Raw genomic sequence first — 15,019 nt, 5'->3', positions numbered from 1 at the left:
TTCCCACATGCCAGATTAGTACTTAGGGATTTGTAATTATTATTTAACCGAATCATCCCAACAGCCCTACGAGGAAGCTGAGAGGTAAAGAAATTTGCCCAAGATCACACATAGAGAGGGAGAAGTAAGCAACACTTCCAACACCTTCCCGGACAAGACCCCACAGGAACTCTGAACCTCGTGGCCCTGTTTTGATGTCCATTACAGCATTTTTTTTTTAATTGCCTATCTCCTCCAACTAACAGGAATGCTTCATAAAAGCAGGGACTGTGTCTGCTTGTTCATCACCGTAACCCAGAGCCTACAGCCTGCCACAGCTCTTTTCCAGAGTAATTTGGTTAAGTGGCTTAATGGTAATCAATGAGTTGAAAACTGAACTCAGGACTAATTGACTCCAAAGCCCTTTCTCTAACCGAGAAACTCTAACTTCCATGCGTATCCAAAATGCAGACAGCAACCCCTTACTGGTTGGCTCATTTGTGAATTATTTTGGAGTTAGATGTCACCGCCAGGTTTTTTAAAGAGGAGGTGAAGATAACGGAGTCTAAAATGAACCGGATCTGATTCTTTAGAAGATTTAAAATCTTCAAACAGATCTTCATTTGCCTCTTCTCCTAAATTTTACAGCCAGAGGAGACAGCAAGAAGCCAAATCAACTCTGGGCCAGGTGGATTCCCCATTTAAGAGCCATTGATGCTTTGCGGTAAAGACCAGAGCGTGGAGAGAGGTGCTGGTGCCGCCCTTTCAGGAGCTACCCCTCCTGCGGTGAGTACAACCAATTCGTGTATGAACAGATCAATTTGCATGGTATTAGTTATTTATTTTATAGTAGTTATTCCCTCAGTCGTGGTATGCCCTATACCATTATTCGCCACTTGCCAAGTGACTTAAGAGCACGATAGCGATCATTCAAATCTATTAAACTTTCTTTCTGAGTTTGAAAGTAATTAGCAGCCTTCTGGCCTACGTTGCCTAGGGCAGGATGGTGAATATTGAAAGAGTAATCTTGCCATTTGAAGTGCTTCTGGCTTGAATAAATGTTTGCTCAGTTGCAGCAATGCCCAGGTAATTCCTTGGTAATGAAGCAGGGATCACCTTCCAGCGCTGGGGCGCTGGGGCGAGCAGGAAAAATTAGTAGATGCGGGAATAGCTTGTGGGGTAGATCTCTCTCAGCCTACCTTTTAGGTTTCTATTTTAAAGAGGAATTGCTGGTGTCTGTTCCTATTACCCAAGACGTAGGAAATGAAACAAACCAAAAGGAGAAAACTGAAAAGTTATTTCAGGCTGGCCGATCTTAAACAACAACAAAAAACAACCCGAGGGAATCCTGAATATCACAAACCAGGAGGCCTAGCCTGTCATCCAACTTTTATTAAGATCGTAGGGATGGTTCTTCCCTCCTTAAGTCTTTTGTGTATGGGGAGTTAGTTCTGTAAAGGCAAGTTTGCCAGTTAATTCATCACAGCTCTTCCTTTGTTGCACCCATATTTTTTTCTCCCCAGTCACATTGTGTTTACAGTTAATAACCACCACCTATTATCTCCAATCTCTTCCTTCTGCCTTTCTGCGGTCCTGGCTTCTCCTTTAGTACAAAACTCCTCCTATAAACCTCTATGCAAAATTCTCTCCCATTTTACTAAACCTCCCTTTCCTAACTGTAGGTGGTGATTCCAGCTGCCCTCTGGGCATCTCTACCTGAATTTCCTGCTCTTGCTTGAAGCTCAACGTATCCCAAACTGAACTTATCCCCAGATCTGCTCCTGCTCTTTCTAATCATTGCTGAAGCCCTGAGTATGGGTTTTGGATCTGTCCCCCTCCATGAATTCCTGCTGCCCACAGTCAAGTTGCTCTCACTCTTTCTAGGACTTCTTTGAAGTTCTTTTAGTTGGCCTCCATGCTTTCCAAATACCATTCCTGTAGGCAACCTGCCCATTCATTTCAGGCACAACTGCCGTCAATCTGCCGCCCAACAACCATGAGTAGCCCATTAACGAATTAGAGAGACGCTCCCCGGCCCAGCTGCACCACCAGAGCTCTCCACCATGGGCCCTTGGACCTACCCTGAATGCCCACTAAACTGGGGATCTCCCCCTCTCCTAAAGCGACTGGTCCTCTCATCTCCGGGAGTTACCTTACACTGTTTCTTCCTCATGGTATGCCAGTCTCAGTTCCTTCTTCCCCAACTCCATCCATTTCTTAAGGTCTTCAACTCAATTCCAAAGCCAGTTTCCAATTCCTCCTGAAGATCTTTCCCTCCATCTCTTTTTAGCACATTGTTGGTGTTTCTCCCATCATACTTCCCTTATTTTCTTCTTCCTGGTATGTGGTTACTGATTTACATATCTTATTACATACCCCCACACCCACCTCCACACCCACACACACCCCAACACACACTCCCACACTCACCCTCACACCTATACCCACCCCCAAACCCACCCTCATTCCTATGCCCACCTCCACAACCCACACACCCCATACATCCACACACCCATACACACCCCCACCACATCAACACCCCCACCACACCAACACCCACATCCACACACCCACACACACACTTCCATGCTGCAGGTGGTACCCTAGTTAGGGAAAAGCAGCAGCTTTGGATCCTAACTCTAACACCCTATATAAGTGACTTTGGGCAAGTTTCTCATCCATTCTGGACTTAGTTCTCTTGTGGTAATAAGTGAGTAATGGTCAACTTTTCAAATTAAATTAACGTGAGTGTATGAACTGCCAGATGCTCACTAAATGCTGGCTCTTGTTATTAATCCTATCAGCCTTCTTGTCTGCAGATCCCTGCAATGTCTAGCCCATGCATTATACAAAATAGGTTCTCAGAATGCTGGTTGTATTGAAGGATCTTGCCTTTAGGTGGATCCTTTTGTTTAATACTTACCTCAAAGTTGAGTAGCGGTTTGACAAGCATTGTGTTGACCTACAGAGCACCGATGAACAACTCCCAATCAGATTTACCAGATTCTGAGGTTTTTGGCAGGACCAAAGTGACCCAATTCTTACCCAATTATTATAAAGCTCATCTTGGTATGGTGAAGCCTAACCATCACTTAATGTTGCAGACCAGTTGGAGCTGTATGATAAGTAGGTATCCAAAAAGTAAAAAACCAGCAAATGCATTGAAGTCTAACAGCCTCAAGCCAGAGAAATGGTGTCAGTCTACATTAACCCAAAGGCTCCCTGAGGCCTTTGGGCTGGTTGTCCCAGAGCTGGTTGTCCCAGAGCTTCCTCCAGGGAATGACTGCGGAGACTAAAACAGGAGATGAATATCTGGTTCTCCCAGCCACAGACACATGATCAGTCATTCAGATAAATAAAGCAGACTGTTAGCCATGTGATAGAATTCCCAGGCTTAGCCCCACTTGCAGTGATTCTCAAAGGCTGGTGGTTTTAGAAAGAATGGCAGAGAGTGATTTCCCCTCATTGAAACATATCAAAACGACCTATGGGTCCCTTTCCCTTCCAGTAATTCTGGGAATCGCTCTCTAAAGCTCCTATAAATTTATCCCTTTGTTGGGGATTAGTTAGAAGTATAGGAAGATAAGACAGGGATTAAGATGGAAAAAATTGGGGGCTAAGCAAAAAAGGGCACAACAGACAGAAGGGTAGTCTCATTTAACATCCATCCACAGTACTGTTTCAGACATGAATTCTCTAGCTGGTACATGTACCACAAGTTTAATGAAGAGCATCAAAGAAGTACAATTGCTTTTTGATAGAGGAATGTAAAAGTCATTCACTGATAAGCAGAAAGACAATGGTTCTCTAATTCACATGTATGGCCGCCTCTCCCCTTTCCTGGAACATGAGTGAGCATGTGTGTGTGCTCACACACGCACACACACACACACACACGCACACACACACACGAGGCTTTCTTCAGGTCAGCCAAGGGTGCTTATTCTGTACCAATTGCCAAGAATATTTTTTTCTCTACAGAAGCTGAGTGTCATAATTATTTACATATTTGTCTGGCTCTCTGCCTATTTCTTGACATGTTCCAAAAGGAATTTAAGATGGCTTATGTGGTTATGTACTATAACAAGAATTTAAATTGGAAGTGAGGTGAAAGAAGAAATTAAACCAAAGATGCAAGCATAGGGAGACAGGAAAATAATTAAAAAGTATAAAAGAATGATCCATATAGCTGCTACCCGTCAGCCATAAATTTGCATTCTAAGCATTCCAGTGGCCTAATTTGAGGAGAAACCTAGTCAATTACATAATTCTCATCTATAAGAGAGATTCCCAAACGTGTATGTGCATCTGAATCACCTAATGAGCTTATAAAACTATAATCACCTGGGCCCCACCAATAGAATTTCAAATTCTGTAGATCTGGGGTGAGATCCTGAGAGTTATAATTTTAATGTGTTCTTTTGCTCTCTCGGATAAAAGGAAACCAACTTCTCAGGACAAGAACAATTATTCTTGATATTAAGATCTCCAGGACTTTCTTCTAGGGAGTGACAAAGGAGACCTTGTGAAATCCAAGGAACATTCTTACAGAGATTCAAGATGAGTTTCAGAGGCCCTCAGGTTGATGCTTATAATAACCTTCAAAATAGGTTTTGTCATCCACAGTTATGTGAAAGTAATTATGTTGAGAGTTGATAAAGAGGCAACAAGAAGCATAATGATGTTCTCCAGGAACTTGATTTTTGTTAGTTTGGCTTGACCCACGATAGGAACTAAAAGGATTTTAAATCTACTCAATCCCATTATCTTTACATGGAGCTAAAAATGAACAAGTTCTTAGGAAATCTGTCAGCAAAGTATGCAAGCAAAGTATGCAAGCAAGCACGGAGATTTATCTACAACCTAGAATATGAGTTTGAAGAGATGTAGTCTAGCTACTCTTCTCTTAAGTTTATTCTTGGGGAATTGTATTGTTCCCAGCTTAAATTGTAGTAGAGGGGGGAGGCAAAAGGCAGGGGTAGGGAGAGGGTGGGGATGGAAAGAAGTGAGCTCATCCTTATTATGGGAAGACCGAAGTTTGTTTTTAGTGACCCGAAATCACTGAAAGTTCTCATGGTGGTGACGTTCTTCATACACACGAACTTTTCATGATCTTGTAAAGGTTCCTTCATTTCAATTGTGTAGCAAAAGAGACTTAAATTGTACTCTGTTTTTCCTGTCTCCCATCTTGCCGCCTTGAATCTGAAGTGAATCTGCAAGACCTTGTAGCATTTCATAGACGTTCTCTTTTTTTAAACAAATCAAGAATTGGTTGAGATGCTCTTTTGGTTTTCTAGGAAAGGGACAGTTTGGGCTGGTTTTAGACAATCTATTACTTGCAGGTGTGCATAAAATTACTGCTGTCAAGCCTTGGGTACAAAATGACTTAAGAAGGCTGCTATTAGATATTGAGACCTCACTCATTTGTTCATTAAATATCTATAGAGAGCTTGGTACTTGCCAAGCACTGAGCTAGATGATAAGAATACAAGAGTAGCCAAGACTGCCTCCATGATGTTTGCAGTCTTATCTTTACAGAAGTGAAAAGAGGTGATTATAACATAGTGTGGCAAATAGTCTGAAGGAGGAAATGCAGAATACTCAAGAGAAGAAACAAAACTATACCTCGGTGGTCAGGGAAGGCTTGGTGGAGGAAATTACATGTAAGCTGAGACCTAATGTGTAGGTAGAAATTAAACATGTAAAGGTAGGTTAAGCATGGGTTGGGATGGAGTTCAAAATGGAAGATGGGAGAGGATGTTTATCAAAAAACCTCCCAGCTCATTGTGAACATTCATGAAACAGAAGAAAGTATGTTGCTGAAGCTGCACATAGTGTATGTACAATTGGGAGTAAAAAACCTGGGAGATAAGGAGGGGGGAGGTGCAGATCTTAAATAACCTTATAATCCATATTAAGGAATCTAGACTGTATCCCAGGAGAATTGGAGAGCCATTGAGCTGGTGATCATTTGTTTGCATTTAGAAAGATTGCTTAAACTAAATCTCTCCAGTCCTATCTTTCATCATGCATAGGGTCAGAGGAAGGATATTAATTGTTTCACACTTGAAATCTAAGGTAGTGAAAAAAATTTAGAATGGAGAATCCCATTGCACCTTGAAAGAGTCCAACACAGGTATGCCCTATCTTGGCTGCCCCGGGTATGCTAACTTGGAGGTAGCTGGACCCCTTTGCGGTCAGGAAGGTGAAGATACTTTGCTGGTTGTGAGATCCTAAATAAATGATCATGTTAATATGCTCCTCTTATATTGTGCCTCACATACACCACATCTGTAGTTCCAATATCCAAGCAAACAGAGTCTCTAAGGAGAAGGGAAAATGGGCATATAGAACTAAGTGCCCCCTGCCTTGCAGGTTGGAGATGTAACAAGATCCCTAAGAAAGGTAAGCAGGATATTTGTAAATGTTTCTATTAATGGGACAATTATTTGACAGGGACATTGAAATCTATTAGTGGAAAAGTGTTCTCAAGTAAAACAACAAAGGAAAAATATATCACTTTCTATATGTTTATGATTAATAAACCCCTTTTACAGCTAGAGCTGGAAGAGGACCAAGTCCAGGCCGTAGTATATACAGGATATTCATGGCTCTGCTTAAAGTAATATGAGTTGAGGGGCAACTGGGTGGCTCAGTGGGTTGAGCATCTGACTTCAGCTCAGGTCATGATCTCACGATTCGTGGGTTCAAGCCCACATCGGGCTCTCCGCTGTCAGCATGGAGCCTGCTTCAGATCCTCTGTTCCTCCATTCTCTCCACCCCTCCCCTGTTTATTTCTCTCAGAAATAAACATTTTTTAAAAAAGTAATACGAGTTGACCCATAATACAGAGTAAGTCAATTTATGGAAAAATTACCCTGGCTTTAATACTATATTGTTAAACTGGAATATTGGCTAATGAGGTTGTTCAAAGGAAAAATAAAATGTTTCTGAAATGACAATGCTTAACATGATTCCCTATGTATAGTCTGCCATCTAGTGTTGATTTGTGGAAATAAAAAAGGCTGGTACAGTAATTTTCAAGTCAGGCTCACCATGTTAAGACATCAAATTATACCCTGAGACCCTCTGAGGTTTGTGGAGGTGAGGGAGTGGCTGGGTGAATGCAAGAATAGGAAACTGGTAAGATAGCAGTTACTTGTGGGAAACAGTAGTGTGTAACTAACACAATTCTGTTCTCAATTCTGTCTACCCCATGTCATCACCTGGGAAACTTTTAAAAAGTACAGGTGGGTAAGCCACACCGCAGACCTAGAAAATCAGATTCACTCAAGTGGGACCCAGCAATGGCATATTTCAAAACTCCCACATTATTCTAGTATGCAGCCAGGGTAAGGATGACCAGGTAATGGGTTAAAACTATGGGCTCCAGGACACCTGGGTGGCTCAGTCGTTGAGCATCTGACTTCGGCTCAGGTCATGATCTCATGATCCGTGAGCTAGAACCCTGCTTTGATTGAATACAGGTGAGCCCCACTTCTCTCTCTCTCTCTCTCTCTCTCTCTCTCTCTCTCTCTCTCTCTCTCTCTCCCCCCCCTGTCCTTCTGTCTCTCTCTCCCCCTCTCCTTCCTTCTCTCTCTCTGAGCCCCTCATGGGATTCTCTCTCTCCTCTCTCTCAGTCTGCCCTCACTCATGCCCTCTCTCTCAAAAAAAAGACTGTGATTCCAGCTCCATCACTACATGAGTGTCAGTGCTTAGTTATTATGTAACCTTGAGCAGGGAAATTAGGCTAATGAAGTAACATCTACGTGCCTCAGTAAAATGAGGGTAACAACCCTCCTTGGGTTATTGCAAGGATTAAATATCATAAATGTCAAGTGTTTAGCATACTGCCTAGTACAGAGTATTCAAAACAAATGTTAAATATTAATAGTAATTTTATTATTATGTATTACTGTAAAGGAAAATAGTTTGTGAGTTATTTAAGGGAATAAACAACCTAAGGGATATGAACATATAACATATGGCATATTAGAAATTAGAACATATTATATACCGCACATTTCTATTCCTCTTAAACTGGAAGACTTGTGGGATTGAATGCTGATGCCCAGATCAGCCATCCCCCAAGGAGCACATGACTTCTTTGGTGCTGATCTAAAGTGCTGTAGGGCATATGGGGCACCTGGGTGGCTCAGTCAGTTAAGCGTCCAACTTCAGCTCAGGTCATGATCTCACGGTTCATGAGTTCGAGCCCCATCGGGCTCTGTGCTGACAGCTCAGAGCCTGGAGCCTGCTTCGGATTCTCTGTCTCCCTCTCTCTCTGCCCCTCCCCTGCTCACACTCTGTGTTCTCTCTCTCTCAAAAAGAAAATTTAAAGTGCTTTGTAGCATAGTAAATTATTCTCAGTCATTCCCAGTCCCTGTCATTGGGTTCAAAATGGTCACTTCCCTAACACGTTTCATTTGTCTTGCTTGGGTCAGATATTATTTCCTAAATTAGGAGCAGAACCATATCTCTACAGATGTTGTGACAGTAGTGAAGTGCTAGGCACTGGCAGTAGTGTGTAAAGAGTAGGAAATCACTGTGACTTAGAGTTATCTTTACAATCAGAAAAAAAAAGATCTATTGTTACTATAGATGACTTGAGGAAGAAAAAATATCTGAAAAGACTCAGAGGATTCCAGTAAAGAGCAATAGTTTATTTGGCTCAGTATTGGATGGGAATATTAGGTGGGACCATGTTATGAAAAACTTTGGCTAGGATAAATTGGGTATTAGGGGCTAGGGTAAAGGAAACATCAAATGTAGCAGGTTCTAACTTGAAAGTGAAAGGAGGTGGGAGTGGGGAGGAAATGCATACATTACAGGAGAGTAGGAGAAAATTCTGAGCAGAAATTAATTCGTTTGGTTAGATGCATGTTGAGCTGATAAAAGGAGAAGACATTCAGAAGGAGATGTCCAGTAAGGAACCAGAGAATCAGGGTGAGTACTCAGAAGGGAAATGTGGGCCTTGGATCAAGATCGGGGAACCAGTAGAATAGGTGTGAGAGTTGAAGTCCTGAGCATGCATGTGTTTCCTCAGTGACTTGACAGGACAGCGGATCACGGATGACATGCTATATAGAGCAGCATCATTGCCACAGGCAGAGAAGCCAGCAAAGTGCCGAGAAGTGCACAGTGGAGAGAATTTTAAGTGTGATTTTAAAAACACGCAACAAGCAAGGGGAAAGAATTGCCGAGAAGTCAAGTTAGAGGCAGGAAAGATTCAGCTTCTATAAATTAGGACATCACTGCCAACTGCAAAAAAGGCAAAGGGGTGCCTGGAAGGCTCAGTGGGTTGGGCGTCCAACTTCAGCTCAGGTCATGATCTCGCGGATGGTGAATTCTTGCCCTGCATTGGGCTTCGTGCTGAAAACTCAGATCCTGGAGTCTGCTTCGGATTCTGTGTCTCCCTCTCTTTCTGCCCCTCCCCTGTTTGTGCTCTATGTCTCTCAAAAAAATGAATAAACATTAAAAAATTTTAAGGGCAAAACTATTGGAATGATATTGGTGCCAATTGCTTCACATCCTTATCAACTCTGGTATCACTGGGGGTTTATTTGGTTTCTTTTGGATGTCGCTGGGTTTTGTTTTGTTCTAGTCATTCTTGTGTGTGTAGTGGTATATTATTATTTTAATTTGAATTTCTTGGATAATGCGATATTGAGCATTTTTACATGGGCTTATATTTTGCATATATACTCCTGTGGAGTCTGTGTTCAAATTATTTGTCTATTCTGCAATTATATTTTTCCTTTTTCATTGAAGTATAGTTGATACACAACATTACCTTAGTTTCAGGTATACAACATAGTGATTCAACAAGTCTACACATTATGCTATGCTCACCACAAAAGTAGCCACCATATGTCACCATGTAACACTGTTAAAATATCATTTACTATATTCCCTATGCTGTACATTTTATTCCCATGACTTATTCATTCGTAACTGCAAACCTGTATTTCCCACCTCTGTCTGCCTATTTTACCCATTCCCCCACTCCTCACCCCTGCAACAATCAGTTCTCCATGTTTATGAGTATGTTTCAACCTTTTATTCATTCATTCATTTTGTTTTTTACATTCCACGTACAAGTGAAATCACATAGAATTTGTCTTTCTCTGTCTGACTTATTTCACTTGGCATAATACCAACTAGGTCCATCCGTGTTGTTACAAATAGCAGGATCTCATCCTTTTTATGTCTGTGTAATATTCCATTTATATATGTACCATATCTTCTTTATCCATTCATCTATCAATAGATACTTAGGTTGCTTTCATATCTTAGCTATTGTAAGTAATGTCACAATAAACATGGGGGTGTATATATCATTTCAAATTTGTGTTTTTGTTTTCTTTAGGTAATTACCCAGTAGTAGAATTACTGGATCACATGGTAATTCTATTTTTAATTTTTTGAGGAAACTTCATACTGTTTTCCTCGGTGGTTGCATTAATTTACATTCCCATCAACAGTGCATGAGGGTTCCTTTTTCTTCACATCCTCACCAACACTTGTTACTTCTTGTCTTTTTGATTCTATAAGCTGATATCTCATTGTGGTTTTGATTTGTATTTTCCTGATTATTAGTGATGTCAAGTATCTTTTCATGTGTTGCTTGAACATCTATATGTCTTCTTGGGAAAAATGTCTATTCAGGTCCTCTGTCCATATTTAATCAGATTATTGTTTTTTTTTTTTTTTTGGTGTGGAGTTTTATATATTCTTTACATATTTTAGGTATTAACCCCTTATCAGCGATATCATTTGTGAAGATCTTCTCCCATTCAATAGGTTGCCTTTTCACTTCATTGATGGTTTCCTTTGATGTACAAAAACTTTTATTTTGATATAGTGCCAGTAGTTTATTTTTGCTTTTGTTTGCCTTGCCTTACGATACATATCTAGAAAAATGTTGCTAGGGACAATGTTTAAGAAATTACCACCTATGTTTTCCTCTAGGAATTTTATGGCTTCATGTGTCACATTTAGATCTTTAATCTATTTTGAGTTTTTTCTTGCATATGGTATAAGAAAGTGGTCCAGTTTCATTGTTTTTAATGTAGCTATCCAATTTTCCCAACACCATTTATTGAAGATACTGTCTTTTTCCCTATTGTATATTCTTGCCTGAGTTGTTGTAGATTAATTGCCCATATAAGTGTGGGTTTCTTTATGGGTTCTCTGTTCTTTTCCATTGATCTATGTGTTTATTTTTGTGTCAGTGCCATACTGTTTTGATTACAACTTTGTGATATATGTTGAAATCTGGGATTGTGATATCTCCAGCTTTGTTCTTCTTTCTCAAGAATACTTGGGTTATGTGGGCTCTTTTGTGGTTCCATACAAATTTTACAATTATTTGTTCTAGTTCCATGGAAAAGGCTATTGGTGTTTTGATAGGGATTGCATTGAGTCTGTAGATTGTCTTGGGTAGTACGGACATTTGAATAATATTAATTATTCCAATCCATGAGCATGGAATATCTTCCCATTTTGTTTTTGTTGTCTTGAATCTCTTTCATCAGTGTTTTATAGTTTTCTGAGATCTTTTTCACCTCTTTGATTAAGTTTTTTCCTAGGTATTGTATTCTTTTTGGCACAACTGTAAGTGGAATTCTTTTCTTAATTTCTCTTTCAGCTAATTATTAGTGTACCAACATGAAATAGACTTCTGGGGCACCTGGGTAGCTCAGTTGGTTAAGCATCTGACTCCTGATTTCAGCTCAGATCATGATCTCACAATTTGTGGGATTGAGTCCTGGGTTGGGCTCTGCACTGAAATCACTGAGCCTGCTTGGGATTCTTTCTCTCCCTCTCTCTCTCTGCCCCTCCTCTACTTGCATGCTTTCTCTCTCAAAATAAATACATAAACTTTAAAAAAAAATGAAACAGATTTCTGTGTATTAATTTTGTATCCTGTGAGTTTACTGAATTCATTTGCCCATTCTAATAGTATTTTTGGTGCAGTGTTTCCAGTGTTCTATGTATAGTATCATGGCATCTGAAAGCAGTGACAGTTTTACTTCCTCTTTACCAATTTTGATGCCTTTTATTCCTTTATCTTGTATGATTGCTGCAGCTAGGATTCTTAGTAGTATGTTGAAGCAAAGTGGTGAGAGTGGGCATTCTTGTCTTGTTCCTGCTCTTAGAGGAAAATCTCTAGTATTTTACCATTGAGTATGATGTTAGCTGTGGGTTTTCCATATATGGCCTTTATTATGTTGAGGTATATTCCCTGTAAACCCACTTCACTGAGTGGGTTCACTGAGTTGAAATTTGTCACATGCTTTTTCTGCATCTCTTGGAATTATCATTTAATTTTTATTCTTCATTTTGTTGATATGGTATGTCATGTTGATTGATTTGCAAATATTACACCATCCTTGCATCCTTGGAATAAATCCCAACTGATCATGGTGAATGATCCTTTTAATGTGCTGTTGAATGCAGCTTGCTAATATTTTGTTGAGGATTTTTACATCTATGTTCATCAGAGATACTGACCTGTAGTTTTCTTTTTTTCTAATCTTTGTCTGATTTTGGTATCAGGATAATGCTAGCTTCATAAAATGAATCTGGAAGATCTCCTTCAATTTTTTTGGACTAGATTGAGAATAATAGGTAACTGGTATTAACTCTTCTTTAAATGTTTGGTACAATTCACCTATGACTCCATCTGGTCCTACACTCTTTTTGTTGTAATTTTGTTATTGTAGTTTTAAATTCCTGTATAGTTAACATACAGTGTTATATTAGTTTCAAGTGTACAATATAGAAATTCAACAATTCCATACATCACTCAGTGCTCATCACAAGTGGCCTCCTTAATTCCCATCACCTACTGTACCAATCTTCCCACCAACCTCCCCTCTGTTAACCATCAATATGTTCTCTATAGTTAAGAGTCTGTTTCTTCATTTCTATCTCCCCTCCTTTCTTTTTTCCTTTGCTCATTTGTTTCGTTTTGTTTCTTAAATTCCACATATGAGTGAAATCATATGGTACTTGTCTCTCTGATTTATTTCACTTAACATCATACTCTCTAGCTTCATCCATGTTGTTGCAATTGGTAAGATTTTATTTTTTATGACTGAATAATATTCTCGTGTGTGTGTATATGTCTGTACACACACACACACACACACACACACACACACACACACCCCAAATCTTCTTTATCCTTTTGTCTATCGATGGACCTGTGGGCTGTTGCCATAATTTGGCTATTGTAATAATGCTTCTATAAACATAAGAGTACATATATCACTTTGAGTTATTGTTTTTGTATATTTTGGTTAGATACCCAGTAGTGTGATTACTGGATCACAGGGTAGTTCTATTTTTAAAGTTTTGAGGAACTTCCATACTGTTTTCCACAGTGGCTACATTGGTTTGCATTCCCACCTACAGTGTTAAGGGTTCTTTTTTCTCCAAATCCTCACCAATACTTGTTGTTTCTTGTGTTTTTTACTTGAATCTTCCTGACAGGTGTGAGGTGATACTTCAGTATAGTTTTTATTTGCAGTTCTCTAATGATATTGAGTATCTTTTCATGTTTCTGCTGGCCATCTGTATGTTGTCTTTGGAGAAATGTCTCTTTGTGTCTTCTGCCCATTTCTTAACTGGTTTTGGGGTGTGGAGTTGTATCAGTTCTTTATATATGTTGGATACTAATCCTTTATTGCATATGTCATTTACAAATATCTTCTTCCAATTGTAGTTGTGTTTTCTTTTTGTTGATTTGTTTCCTTTGCTGAGCAGAAGCTTTTTATTTTGGTGTAGTCCCAGTGGTTAATTTTTACTTTTATACCCCTTGCCTCAGGAGATGTATCTAGAAAAATGTTGCTACTGTCAATATCAGAGATATTGTTGCCCATGCTCATTTCTAGGATTTTTATGGTTCAGGTCTCACATTTAGGTCTTTAATCCATTTTGCATTTATTTTTGTGTATGGTGTAAGAAAGTGGTCCAGATTCATTCTTTTGCATGTAGCTGACCAGTTTTCCCAGCACCATTTGGTCTTTTTCCCATTGAATATTCTTTCTTGCTTTGTCAGAGTTTAATTGACCATATAATTGTGGATTTATTTCTGAGTTTTTGTTCTGTTCCACTGATTTATAGGTCTTCTTTATGCTAGTACCATACTGTTTTGATTACTACAGCTTTGTAATATAACTTGAAGTCTGGAATTGTGATACTTCCAGTTTGCTCTTCTTTTTCAAAATTGTTTTTGGCTTATTGGGGTCTTTTGTGGTTACATATAAATTTCAGGATTGTTTGTTCTAGTTATGCAAAAAAAAGCTATTGATATTTTTATAAATTGTGTTAAATGTGTAGATTGCTTTGCATAGTATAAACATTTTAATAATATGCTTCCAATCCATCAGAATGGAAAGTCTTTCCATTTGTGTGTGTCATCTTCAATTTCTTTTATTAATATTTTATAGTTTTCAGAGTACAGGTCTTTCACCTCTTGGGTTAAGTTTATTCCTAGGTATCTTAGTATTTTTGGTGTAGTTGTAAATGGGATTGTTTTCTCAATTTCTCTTTCTGCTGCCTCATTATTGGTGTATAGAAATACAACAGATTTCTGCATATTGATTTGTATCCTGTGACTTTACTGAGTTAATTTATCAGTTATAGTATTTTTTTTTTTTGGTGGAGTAATTAGGGCTTTCTATATATGGTATCATGTTATCTGCAAATAGTGAAAGTCTTACTTCTTTCTTAGCAATTTGGATCTGTTGTTGTGGTGGTGGTCTGATTGCTGTGGCTAGGATTTCTAGTACTATGTTGGTTAAAAGTGGTGAGAGTGAACATCTTGGTCTTGTTCCTGACCTCAGGGGGAAAGATCTGTTTTTTTAATGGAGTATAAACTGTGAATTTTACATAATATGACTTTTATCGTGTTGAGGTATGTTCCCCCTACACCTACTTTGTTGAGGGCTTTTATTTTGATGCTATACTTTGACAAATGCATATTCTGCATCTACTAAAGTGGTGATATGTTTTTTATTCTTTCTCTTAT

General features: G+C 39.2%; 1 long non-coding RNA gene across 1 annotated transcript in view; it reads left to right on the top strand.

The window, feature by feature from the left end:
* The window catches only part of LOC113600674 (uncharacterized), a 261,381-nt gene extending 260,242 nt beyond the window's left edge, over positions 1–1,139 (top strand). The window contains exon 3 of the long non-coding RNA XR_003421783.2: positions 628–1,139. This is a non-coding gene — a long non-coding RNA (uncharacterized LOC113600674). The remainder of the gene's footprint in view (positions 1–627) is intronic.
* The last annotated feature ends 13,880 nt before the right edge of the window (positions 1,140–15,019 follow it).

This window comes from Acinonyx jubatus, chromosome F2 (assembly GCF_027475565.1).
Source record: "Acinonyx jubatus isolate Ajub_Pintada_27869175 chromosome F2, VMU_Ajub_asm_v1.0, whole genome shotgun sequence".
Classification (NCBI taxonomy): Eukaryota; Metazoa; Chordata; class Mammalia; order Carnivora; family Felidae; genus Acinonyx; species Acinonyx jubatus.
This window is presented reverse-complemented; position numbering and strand designations above follow the sequence as displayed.